Source organism: Drosophila kikkawai, chromosome 2R (assembly GCF_030179895.1).
Source record: "Drosophila kikkawai strain 14028-0561.14 chromosome 2R, DkikHiC1v2, whole genome shotgun sequence".
Lineage (NCBI taxonomy): Eukaryota > Metazoa > Arthropoda > Insecta > Diptera > Drosophilidae > Drosophila > Drosophila kikkawai.
This window is the reverse complement of record NC_091729.1, coordinates 839,634-849,321: the sequence shown is the minus strand read 5'-3', so window position 1 is coordinate 849,321 and position 9,688 is coordinate 839,634.

Below are 9,688 nucleotides of genomic sequence, written 5' to 3'. Positions count from 1 at the left end.
GAGAGTCGCTACTGTGCGACGCACCGGCCAGTGCAACTTCACTTTTGCGGAGCAGTCAAGGAGACAACTGGTGAGTTAACAAGTAGTACTAATCCTAGATCTAGCAGTAGAATAAGGTTTGGCCTGGCGGCGAACCTTAATAGCAAAGAGAGACAGAACAGGTGAAGGTAGCGTTAGGACTAGGTCTGGCCCCTGCAGGCAGATCTAACGGAGTAGCCGGGAGGAGCGGAGTTTGGCCCTAGTCGGCGGGCTTCGCGCAGATAGTCAGGTGTGGGACGAGGTCTGGCCCTTGCTGGCGTATTCCGCGGAAACAGGATGTCGAGTGCGGTCCGTATGACCACGCCTTACAGGTAATCTAGACGTGGGTTCTGATCTGGCCCTTGGATGGCGGATCAGGAATAGGGGAGGGCGTCGAGTGAGGTTCGCCACATTCGCAGAGCAAGCGTAGGAGGGGAGAAGATCTGGCCCTTGCCGGCGGATCTTGACTACAGGGTAGCAGGAAAGCGTTAGGAACGGTGCGAGCTTAGGCACGACGGTCGCTCACTTCGAGAGACGTCACCCGGACCCACCTACCGTGACCACGACAGCGGCCAGCCGCAAACGGTCACGCACCCTACACGCGTCACCCGAACAGGGTAGCATCAAGTCGACTACAAGACAGTCGCATCACCCGAATAGGGTATTCTCAAGCCGACTCACCTCACACTCGTAGCGGAGTCGCATCACTCAAACAGAGTGCCGTCAAGCCGATCACTGACGATCGCGTCACCCGAACAGGGTATCAACAAGCGGACTACAAGACAGTCGCATCATCCGAATAGGGTATTCTGAAGCCGACTCACCGCACACTCGTCGCGGAGTCGCAACACTCAGCCTGAGCATCGCCAAGCCGACTATCAACAGTCGCATCGCCCGAACAGGGTAACTTCAAGTCGACCCACTCGTCACAGTGTCGCATCACCCACCACAGGGTGCCATCATCAGCCAGCCGGCTGATCATCAACGAAGACCGGGACACGGATCTACCCGCAACCAGGGTAGCAACAAAACATCACAACAGCAGCAACAACACTGTATACTTTCCCACAGGTTTCTCTATATCATAATCAATAAAGACTGTATTAAATACCTTATTCTCTTGCCTATTTACTGGTTATTTGGGACACGAGGGACTCGGACATTACAAATTTCTGTGCGAATCCCGACTCCGGCGAGCTAGGCCGAGCACCCCAAAAGAGGGTCGTTACAATATGTAGGATGAACCGATTGTTCGCCCAATTGCGAACTGGCCGGTACGGCAAATTATGTTTCAAATCAATTCATGTGTGGACACAAAGTCGGGCTTCTCAACGCTTTCGATTCCAGATTGCGAGTGATTTCACAGTTTATTAAAGCTCCTTCTTGGGCTGTTTGATTTACAAAATAATGGGTTCTTGAGTGAGTAAGTGAGAGAGAGAGCTTTTAGCTATATGAGCATGCAAGCTCAGCTTCTATTACTAAATGTAAACACTGGGTTTCAAATATACGTCGCCACTGAATTGCCTGAACATCGGCCGCGTTGACAGCATGCATGCTTCAACACATAGGAATAGGTGCAAGGCGGTGAATAGACCGCTTGAATATGCCAGATTTTGTTCTGACTACAGCTACGCAAACCTTCCCATCATGTCCTGGAATGACCTCTGCGACTACGCCTGTTATCCACAATTGGGGGGGAACGTTGTCTTCGTGAATCGACTTGAAGATTGTCCACGCCTTTGGTCCATTTTCCACGCTGCTGTAGGCTCAGTAGATAGTCTCTCGACCAGTCGCTCCAAAATCGTTGTTTGATCGCTGAGACTAGCTGCCATCTCTGCAAGTACGTGAGGTTGCAGTCTGCCTTTGGCTGCGCGGATGCGGGTGGCAGCGTTGCTAGCGTTGTGCCTACGAGTAGATGCGCTGGTGTGAAAACCTCTCCCTCGTTGGGACTGCCACTGTCCACGATGAGCGGGCTCGAATTTAGCACGGCTTCCACCTCCACTTTACGGCCGCCTCCCAAAGACCGCCAATGTGTGGCGGGATGAATTCGATGGTGAATCGGTGTGCTGCAGCATACGACATGATGCTCTGGTCGTTGGTGCCGAAGGGTTCCATGTGCTCCTTGAGGATTCGTACCGCACCCACAAAATTTGTAGCATTGTCTCAATAAAGTTTGCCAACAGGGCCGCGGCGACCCAGAAACCTGGATAAGCAAAAAATAAATGTATTAGATGTCAAGTCTTTCACGATTTCCAAATGAACAGCCTTTGATGCAAAACAGACAAACACTGCTATGTACATCTTTATCGGCTGTTTCCCACGAATTCCTAGGGAGACTTTGACTGGGCCAAACAGATCGACTCCGCTTACTTCAAAGGGTCTATTTCCCTGTAGTCGATCTTTTGGTAAATTACTTATTATCTGTGATAGAAGTTTTGGTTTGTAGTGAAAGCAATGGACGCACTGCCTTACAATGGCACTCACGGCGCGCGTTTATTAGCCAGATTGATTGTCTTAAAAGTCCCACCAACGACCTTGGTCCCGCATGACAGTTGGTTTCAAAAATGTGCAGTTCTTTGGCATTAGTAAGGGGAATTTAGGGTTGTGCGCAATGGGGGCATGTAGTAGACGACCACCTACTCGCAGCAGGGAGAATAATGAATTCCCAAGTTGTTCTGCCGAGACAAAGGGATTTGGCTGATTTCTCCAGCTTCACAATTTCATCTGCAAAGGCTTTCTGTTGAACCGTTTCTACTAACTTAAGAAATGCCGTTCCCAATTCGTCCGCTGACGGGCAAATTGAATTCCAAGTAACATTTTTTCGAAGGTTAATAAATCGATAAATGTAGGATACTGTAACGAATCTCGGCCGCGTCTAAGGGGGTGCCGACCGAGATCACTACGGAAAGCCGAGCGGACCTTTTATTTAAGGTGTGTCTGCAGAGCAGTGTTGCCAGGTGATGAGCGCCCATATAAGCTAGTTTTTTGAAAAAAATAAGCTAGAATAAGCTAAAATTAAAAAAAAAACAAGAAAGGAAGCTAACTTCGGCACACCGAAGTTTGTATAAAATAATTACATTAATTAAAATTAATTAAATAATTAACAAAAAAATAAAATATTTAAAAGTTGTATATTTATATATTTCATAAAGAAATGCTGAAAACACACACAAAACAAAGTTTCATAACATTTTACTTATACTTATTATGTTTACAGTTTGACAGTTACAGTTTTACATTCCCAGCTTAACATTTTCTCTACATCTACCGATCGCTTCTATTGCAGCTATATGATATAGTTGTCTAATTTTCATAAAATGTATACCAAAATTCTGGAATAATTAAATAAGCTCGTATCTGAGAGTTGATGAAAATACGTTGAAAAACAACAAAATTATATTTTTTTTTATTAATTTCCCGATCATTCCTATGGCAGCTATAAGATATAGTCGTCCGATTTTCATAAAATTAAAACCGAAAATCTGAAATAATATAATTTGGCCATATCTCAAAAATTGAAATATTGAAAATATATATCCCTATAAGCATAAAGTATTTTTCAGGCAAGGTGTACGGCAACATTTCTCACTCTAAATGATTGGTGGTAACACTTCAGACAACATATAGATCTTCGATGACACTATCAATAAGAAATTAATTCACGATCATACGAAATTATATGAACAAGCTCCGGTATTTTCATGCCATAAAGTATTTTTTTTCTTACAAAACAAACCTTTGATGTCGTAAATATATTTAAAGCTAGAATATGCTAGATGAATTTTAAAATAAGCTATATTTCAAGCTATAAGCTAAATGAAAATTTTACAAGCTTTTCCAGTTTCAAATATGCTAGAACTAGCTTACATTAAGCTAAACTGGCAACACTGCTGCAGAGAACTCAGCAGTGCCAATTGCCACGTCGAAGCCTCACAATGATAACACACGTGTAGGTGGTGTATTTTGTAGCTTTTCTTTTATTATTCGCCAAATCGGCGTGTTGTTTTTCAGGAAATCAGCGTAAGAACAAGAGAAGAATTAGAGAGACCAGGCATCCTGGCTGTCAGATCCTCGGGATTGCGCAGCTTAGCTCGCTTTGAGTTCGGTGCCTTATTGCGCAGCTGCTCGCGTTGCCAACTGGCTTGAGGATCGAAAGTTCTATTTGGGCGGCTTTCGTTACAATACTATGCGAACTACCTTTAGATAAGAAGATGACCTTTCTACAATATTGAGAATCGGGTGAATCAATACAATTAAGTGGAAAATTCGCTGCGCCTCGTCAATCTCCACTGTCTGCCACAAGGGCGAATTTGCGACAGCGAAATGTAAGGACAGTTGAATATAAGCATGGTTGTATTGTAGCTCCTACATTTGCGAAGAAGTCTTGCAAGATGCATCAAACACCACTCAGCTTGGTGGATTTGCTTTGTGGACGTTCCACACATTGGTAGGGTATAAAACAATGTGGATCTTTCGGTATTGACCCCTCGATTGCAGTCATATGCCCAAGAGCCAAATACTCTTCCATGAACTGACTAAACATTAATTGTGTGTTCGGATTTTTCTTTAATCGTCTCTCTAGCGATAGAAACCGCCTTCTCGACATCTCAAACGATGATCCGAGACATGTACGTCTGCTCCGAGCAGCAAATCTATTTTTTGAGGCTTATGAAAGGCTGGATCAGCTAACGGGAGATTTTAAGGAATGTTAAGCGACTCAACATCTACGCCTTTCTCTGGATGGTGGGAGGAAATAGACTTAAGAACGACGAAATCAAACACCATTTGAAAGCCATGAACGCCAGTACTAATTGTAGTTTGCACCACTTGTTGCGCAGATATGCTCGTTTTTCCAATTCCCAACAAATTAACTTATTTTCGAATCCGCTTTAAGTGCAAGCCTCTTGCCATTTCCTCCGAAATAAAATTAACCTGGGAACCTGAATCCAGAAGTACCCTGGCTGGCTGAATCTGACAAGAGCTACCTTTCATGTTTACAACTGCAGTCGCCAAAACAACTTGCTGTGCATCAATGACGCTGGCGTGATTTGATAATACAGGGCTTGGATGTTCTGCAGCAAGCACACCGAGATGGCTTGCCGCAGAATCTACATTTTGTGGTAACAATGTATGGTGGGGCATACCCCGCAGTGAGGTAGTTTGCATGCCGATACATTATGTCCTTTTCTCAAACAACTTATACAAAGTGGGAATACCTTGGCAAATTTAAACCGGGTAATGACAGCCGCAGCTGAGAATGACGGACTTGTAGTAATAAAGTGATCATTAGATTTGCAGAACACACATTTTACTTCCTGCATTTTGCTTGTTTGTGCTGCTGTCAATGCCGTTTTTCCGAACTGCCTACCTTTGTGTTCTTGCTGTCCCCTGCGTCCCTTTGACCGACGGGTTTTGTGGCTTCTTCAGCCGACAAATGCTGAAAACGCTTATTGAGGGCACTAACGCAATCCGACCACAACGGAATTTTTTGATAATCTAAATTCTCTTCCCACCTAGAGCGAGTCTTTCCGTCAACCTTCGACATAACTATATGAATCAAAAGTGCGTTTGCAATAACCTTTTCATCACCAACAGACAATAGGGACTCATAAATTGCAGATACGGTATCAATTAGTGACCTCAATGCACTAGCTGAAGGGCTTTGTATAGCCTGCAGTTCGAAAAGTTGAGATATTCCGTCAAAAAAAATAAGGCACTCATTATCATAAACTTGTTTCAGTGCATCAAGAGATTTCGCATAATTCAGAATACTTCCCACTAAATTTGGGCAACTGCATTCGCGGAAAGTGACGTGTATGCGATGTAGTTGTATTCAAAACTGACTCGTTTAAATTATTAGGCGGGGTTGGGCCTTTTAAAGACAACAACAATGCTTTGGTTACCACTCACAAATCTTCGAGTTCGGCTCGCGATGATAATTCCGAATCGATATCCTGCACTTGCAATTGTAGGGAAAAAGCTCGATCTATATACGTGTCTAAAATACTCAACCGACAATCCAATTGCTTGCGCTAGACGATTGATATCTGCTTTAACTGACTTTAATTTTCTCATAATACCTTTCGAATCGACTTCTTCTACAACAGAAGTATTGCTGTCAGAACCTCCACGTCTTCGAGTCATTTTCCGATAATTTATTTATTGATCATCTATATATAAATGTTGTAATTTCCGAAATGTTCCACTCTAACTCAAACCAAAGAGTCCTGCTTCACTAAGACTCAGTCCACTCCGAATTATATTACTCAAACCAACTCAAACGGTTCGACCTTTTTAGTGAATTCCAATTAGGTTAGGTTAGGTTATACCGGACGGCCCTCGAGGGGCCACACATAGGCCAATATGGCCCATAGCTATCCGGGGAGACTCCTGGATGGACCTAGAGACTATTTATGCGGGTTTCGAGATCCTTGAATATCAAGGTGTTTTTCGCAAAGGCAAGGAGTTCGCCTGGCTTTCTCCTGGAGGCATCTTCTAGCGATGCCAGAACTGGAGAGCCTAGGTATCTCATTCTTGCCCTCGTTAGGGCCGGACATTTGCAAATGAGATGCTCCAAGGTTTCGATTGCCTCGGATTCATCACATTTCCGGCATTTGGCGTTGTCGGTAATACCCAGCTTGACTGCATGTGCAGCAGACAGGCAGTGACCTGTAAGAATACCCACTAACATTCTGCAGTCCTTCCGCGGAAGATGCAGCACGTAGTGGGTGAGTTTCTCGTTGTGTTCTTTGCACATGATTTTTGATATTCTGCAGGTTGCGGAACCATTCGATCGGTTCGATGGGATATACACAAAGAGCAAACTGGAACTAATACATACGGATATTTGGCACTCATTATCATAAACTTGTTTCAGTGCATCAAGAGCTTTCGCATAATTCAGAATACTTCCCACTAAATTTGGGCAACTGCATTCGCGGAAAGTGACGTGTATGCGATGTAGTTGTATTCAAAACTGACTCGTTTAAATTATTAGGCGGGGTTGGGCCTTTTAAAGACAACAACAATGCTTTGGTTACCACGCACAAATCTTCGAGTTCGGCTCGCGATGATAATTCCGAATCGATATCCTGCACTTGCAATTGTAGGGAAAAAGCTCGATCTATATACGTGTCTAAAATACTCAACCGACAATCCAATTGCTTGCGCTAGACGATTGATATCTGCTTTAACTGACTTTAATTTTCTCATAATACCTTTCGAATCGACTTCTTCTACAACAGAAGTATTGCTGTCAGAACCTCCACGTCTTCGAGTCATTTTCCGATAATTTATTTATTGATCATCTATATATAAATGTTGTAATTTCCGAAATGTTCCACTCTAACTCAAACCAAAGAGTCCTGCTTCACTAAGACTCAGTCCACTCCGAATTATATTACTCAAACCAACTCAAACGGTTCGACCTTTTTAGTGAATTCCAATTAGGTTAGGTTAGGTTATACCGGACGGCCCTCGAGGGGCCACACATAGGCCAATATGGCCCATAGCTATCCGGGGAGACTCCTGGATGGACCTAGAGACTATTTATGCGGGTTTCGAGATCCTTGAATATCAAGGTGTTTTTCGCAAAGGCAAGGAGTTCGCCTGGCTTTCTCCTGGAGGCATCTTCTAGCGATGCCAGAACTGGAGAGCCTAGGTATCTCATTCTTGCCCTCGTTAGGGCCGGACATTTGCAAATGAGATGCTCCAAGGTTTCGATTGCCTCGGATTCATCACATTTCCGGCATTTGGCGTTGTCGGTAATACCCAGCTTGACTGCATGTGCAGCAGACAGGCAGTGACCTGTAAGAATACCCACTAACATTCTGCAGTCCTTCCGCGGAAGATGCAGCACGTAGTGGGTGAGTTTCTCGTTGTGTTCTTTGCACATGATTTTTGATATTCTGCAGGTTGCGGAACCATTCGATCGGTTCGATGGGATATACACAAAGAGCAAACTGGAACTAATACATACGGATATTTGGCACTCATTATCATAAACTTGTTTCAGTGCATCAAGAGCTTTCGCATAATTCAGAATACTTCCCACTAAATTTGGGCAACTGCATTCGCGGAAAGTGACGTGTATGCGATGTAGTTGTATTCAAAACTGACTCGTTTAAATTATTAGGCGGGGTTGGGCCTTTTAAAGACAACAACAATGCTTTGGTTACCACGCACAAATCTTCGAGTTCGGCTCGCGATGATAATTCCGAATCGATATCCTGCACTTGCAATTGTAGGGAAAAAGCTCGATCTATATACGTGTCTAAAATACTCAACCGACAATCCAATTGCTTGCGCTAGACGATTGATATCTGCTTTAACTGACTTTAATTTTCTCATAATACCTTTCGAATCGACTTCTTCTACAACAGAAGTATTGCTGTCAGAACCTCCACGTCTTCGAGTCATTTTCCGATAATTTATTTATTGATCATCTATATATAAATGTTGTAATTTCCGAAATGTTCCACTCTAACTCAAACCAAAGAGTCCTGCTTCACTCAGACTCAGTCCACTCCGAATTATATTACTCAAACCAACTCAAACGGTTCGACCTTTTTAGTGAATTCCAATTAGGTTAGGTTAGGTTATACCGGACGGCCCTCGAGGGGCCACACATAGGCCAATATGGCCCATAGCTATCCGGGGAGACTCCTGGATGGACCTAGAGACTATTTATGCGGGTTTCGAGATCCTTGAATATCAGGGTGTTTTTCGGAAAGGCAAGGAGTTCGCCTGGCTTTCTCCTGGAGGCATCTTCTAGCGATGCCAGAACTGGAGAGCCTAGGTATCTCATTCTTGTCCTCGTTAGGGCCGGACATTTGCAAATGAGATGCTCCAAGGTTTCGATTGCCTCGGATTCATCACATTTCCGGCATTTGGCGTTGTCGGTAATACCCAGCTTGACTGCATGTGCAGCAGACAGGCAGTGACCTGTAAGAATACCCACTAACATTCTGCAGTCCTTCCGCGGAAGATGCAGCACGTAGTGGGTGAGTTTCTCGTTGTGTTCTTTGAACATGATTTTTGATATTCTGCAGGTTGCGGAATTACTCCTCCACCTGCTTTTTGCGCTTGCGTCAGCCCGTCTCTCTAGCTCGCTTTGGAGCGTTCTTAGGGAGATAGGGACGTTTTCTGTTCTTTCACTCGCCAGTCCAACGCCTTCCTTTGCAAGTTCGTCCACGATTTCGTTACCGTCTATGCCTTGGTGGCTGGGAACCCAGTAGATCCTCACTGACTTAGTCGTGCTTAGGCTATCTAGTGACTCCCTGCTTGCCAGTACATTTTTGGAACTGACCGCTGATGATTGCATGGATCTTATCGCCGCTTGACTGTCTACGAACAACAAATTGACCGCCCTTATGTGCACGGTTTATGCTCTGCGCAAACTCTGCTGCTTTCCTTTCCTTTCCAGCCTTATTTCAGGGTCTGAACAGTAAATGCCCGCTCCAACTCCTCCTTCCATCTTGGAGCCGTCGGTGTATATATTGAGGTGTTGAGCAGAGTCCTGGCCTGACTTCCAGTCATTTGGTCCCATGAATACTGTTGTGTTTACATCCGGGCACGTTCTGGGTATCATGTAGTCAGATGTACTGCTCATGTGTCGACCAATTGAACTGTGCCCGAAACCTTGTAGCGACCAGTTTCCTGATGCAACCAG